Source organism: Thamnophis sirtalis, unplaced genomic scaffold (assembly GCF_051295495.1).
Source record: "Thamnophis sirtalis isolate CommonGarterSnake01/CBP01778 unplaced genomic scaffold, rThaSir2_p1.2 scaffold_4, whole genome shotgun sequence".
NCBI classification, from domain to species: domain Eukaryota; kingdom Metazoa; phylum Chordata; class Lepidosauria; order Squamata; family Natricidae; genus Thamnophis; species Thamnophis sirtalis.
The window spans coordinates 46,059,695-46,063,742 of record NW_028261384.1 but is presented as its reverse complement, the minus strand read 5'-3'; the positions used below and the strand labels follow the sequence as shown (position 1 = coordinate 46,063,742).

The following is a 4,048-nucleotide window of genomic DNA, read 5'->3' as shown; positions in this document are numbered from 1 at the left end:
ACGCTCTCTTCATATCTCTAATTTCCTTGAAGAGATTTCTGGTCCTCCCTATTCTATTGTTTTCTTCTATTTCTTTGTTCATTTAAGTTTAAGTTTCTTCTATTTCTTAAGTTCATTTAAGAAGGCATTCTTAACTCTTCTAGCTATTCTCTGGAATTCTGCACTCAATTGGGTGTATCTTTCTCTTTTTCCCTTATCTTTCACTTCCTTTCTTTCCTCAGCTATTTTCAAAGCTTCCTCAGACAGCCATTTGGCTTTCGTGCATTTCTTTTTCTTTGGGATGTTTTTAGTTGTTACCTCTTGTACACTGTTACGAACCTCCACCTATAGTTATTCAGGCACTCTGTTTATCAGATCTAATTCCTTAAATCTATTTGTTACCTCTACTGTAGAAGTATATGATCAGGGATATGATTTAGTTCATACCTGAGTGGCCTAGTGCTTTTCCCTACTTTCTTTAATTTAAGCCTAAATTTTGCAATGAAAAGCTCATGATTTAAGCCACAGTCAGCTCCTGGTCTTGTTTTTTACTCACTATATGGAGCTTCTCCATCTTTGGCATCAGAGCACATAGTCAGTCTGATTTCTGTGTTGACTGTCTGGTAATGTCCATGTGTAGAGTCATTTCTTAGGTTGTTTGAAAAGAGTGTTTGCTATGATTATCATATTTGCTTGACAAAATTCTATCAGCCTGTACTTCATTTTGTATTCCAAGGCCAAACTTGCCTGTTATTCCAGTTATCTTTTGGCTTCCTACTTTAGTATTCTAATCCCCCATGATGATAAGGACATCATTTTTTTGGTGTTAATTCTATAAGGTGCTGCAGGACTTCATAGAATCAGTCAATTTCTTCCTTTTCAGCACCAGAGGTGGGGCATAGTCTTTGACCACTGTGGTGTTAAATGGTTTGCCTTGGATTTGAACTGAGATCCTTCTGTCATTTTGTGGATTGTATCCCAGTATTACTTTTCCTACTCTTTTCTTCACTAGGAAGGCTACTCTATTTCTTCTGAGAGATTCTGGTCCACAGTAGTATACCTGATCGTCATCTGAATCAAATCCACCCATTCCTGTCCCTTTTAGTTTGCGGATTTCTAAGATGTCGATGTTCAGTCTTGTCATCTCTTGTTTGACCATGTCCAGTGTACCTTGATTCATGGCTCTTACATTCCAGGTTCCTAGGGAGTACAGATCTTTACAGCATCAGACTTTTCTTTCACTACCAGATACATCCACAGCTGAGTGTCCTTTTGGCTTTGGCCCAGTCGCTTTACTCTTTCTGGTGCTACTAGTACTATTCCTTTGCTCTTCCCCTGTAGCATATTGGACACCTTTTGACCTGAGGGGCTCATCTTTCAACGTCATATCTTTTTGCCTTTTGGTATGGTCCATGGGGTTTTCATGGCAAAGATACTGGAGTGGGTTGCCATTTCCTTCTCCAGTGAATCACATTTTGTCAGAGCTCTCTGATACAACCTGTCCACCTTGGATGGCCATGCATGGCATAGCTCATAGCTTCATTGAGCTACGTAAGCCCCTTTGCCATGACAAGGCAGTAATCCATGAAGTGGATATATTGAAATATTTAGAGATATTTTTACCATAACAAGCAAAGCACTTTATAAAACTTTGATTATGAAGCTTTCCTTGGGTAATTAACATCCAAATCCATGTTTTCACAGAAAAATTATAGAGAACAATGTATACAGCATATAGAGAACAATGAATACTAAAAATCAAAAAAGATGTCTCTGTTTAGAATTGTGCAGTATATCAGTATCTCCTCATAATTTTACCCACAATCTCAGCAGCTAGAATAATTATGTGAAGGTTTCTCTTTCAATCTGCCTAATTCTATTCTGATTTTTAAAATCAATTATACTCTGGATCAGTGGTTCCCAAAGTGGGTGGTACCGCCCCCTGAGGGGGATGGAATTACTTAGGGGGGGCTAAGAGGCAAGGAGGGTGGCAGGGGGCACTAAGAGGAAAGGGAGGTGGCAGAGGAGTGCTGGAGGTGGCCCCCTTGCAGGGTGAAATTCTGCCTGGGGCTCTATTGGCCGCCAGGCAGCTGAGCACTTCCTGCAGGAGTGAAATTCACCTGGTTCTGACCGGTTCTCCTGAATGGTAGGATAAATTATAGGCAGTTCAGAGAACCGGTAAAATGCACCACTGACTGGCTCTGCCTCATCTCCAGCCCCTCCCACTCATCCTTTTCATACCTCACCTGCCTAGAGGCACAGGTGCTGCTGCTGCTGCTCCCTGCTCCCTCACTTATCTCAACCACACAGCCCAGCAGATCTCTGCCCGCTGAGTCTTCCTTTGCTTCTATTCTAGCTACTTCCCCCACTCCCCAGCCAAGGTATCTATTCTTTCCCAAGCTATTTCCCTCCATCTGGGCTCTCCCTTGCAGAGCTGAGCCTATCATTCAGTTTAAAATCCAGGGCAGAGGAGGGAGGCAACAGAGCAGTCAGGAGGAGGGGAAAAGTTTTTTCTTTTTTTCTAAACTATTTCCCTCCATCTGGGAAAGTGTGAAAAATGTAATGTACATGTGGATGACCCTTTGCATGAGTTGTATTGGGGGGAAAATAAAAAATAAAAAAATAAAATGATTCCCCAAAGAGGTAAAAGGCTACATTTTGCTACAGTTATTCTTTGCTTCCAATCTGTTGAGGAAGGGGATTGGACTCCATTGTCTATATTTCCCTTTCCATCCCCATGATTCTTTGGTGAAAATTATAACCCAAAAACATATAGATCTGTTAAAATGTTCCCATTCTCAGTTTCCATATTGAGAATCCCTAGGTACCATGCAATAATCTCATCAAATAATTCAAGCAAATGTTGGTGCTTTGTTAATTACACCAATGCAAACAATGTGCCCACAATGACTTTGTAAAATGAAACTTTATTTAATTGGTCATCTCATCATGCTTCAGAATCCCAATCCAGAATCCTTGCTTTGCTGCAAAGTAAAGAGCAACATCCTGGTTTATTTGCACAGAGAAGGCAGGCAGGGAGTTAGTAGGGTTTATTTATTCATTTAGCAAAGCCTTAAGCCAGATGTGAACACACACATATTGTAAGTATTCTGATTTTCAGAGCAGAAATGGCAGAAGCAGAAAAATCAAAGAAGAAATGTGGACAATATAGTGTGGAATATATGAAGTATGGATTTATACCAGCACCATCAAACCAGCAACTGCCACGGTGCCTACTATGTGGAAAAGTATTTTCTAATGAGACAATGAAGCCTTCCAGACTGAATGAACATTTGAAGAAGGCACATCCTGACAAGGCAGACAAGAATCTAACTTTTTTTTCAATCATTTCATGACAACTTGTACAAGCACCCAACACTGTCATGCATGTTTCACAATGCTTCCCAACAAAACACTGATGGTTTGCGTGCATCATACAACATTTCAATGCTGATTGCTAAGTCTGGAAAGCCACATACTATTGGTGAAAAACTCATCCTACCAGCCATTAGTGAGGTTCTGAGTATTGTTTTGCATAAGTCACCACATGATATAATTAAGACAATTCCTCTCAGCAACAATTCAGTGCAACGATGCATAGATGAAATGGCTGAGAATGTGGAAGATGTATTGTGCAGCATACTACGGACAACAGACTGCATTACAGCTGGATGAAACAACTTTGCCAGGCAATGAATCTTTGCTTCTTGCTTATGTGCGCTTTATTAAAGATGAAAGTTTGACTCAAGAGTTGTTATTTGAGAGGCAACTAAAACAGATACTAAAGGGGAGTCAATATTTCATGTTGTTGAGCAGTTTTTCAAAGATAAAGAAATTCCACTTACCAACATACTAGCTTGTGCAACTGATGGAACACTATCAATGACTGGTCACTACCGTGGATGCGTTGCTTACTTGAAAAAAATAGTGCCAAATGTCTTTACCATTCACTGTGTCATTCATCGCCAACATCTGGTTGCAAAAATCCTCAGTGATTACTTACACAAGTCATTACACACTGTCATTACTGCAGTTAACAAAATTATACATGCTCTCAATGATCGACTAT

General features: G+C 40.1%; 1 pseudogene; it reads right to left on the bottom strand.

The window, feature by feature from the left end:
* Positions 1-383: 383 nt before the first annotated feature.
* LOC148045828 (protein CFDP2-like) lies at positions 384-1,393 on the bottom strand (annotated as a pseudogene).
* Positions 1,394-4,048: the final 2,655 nt, after the last annotated feature.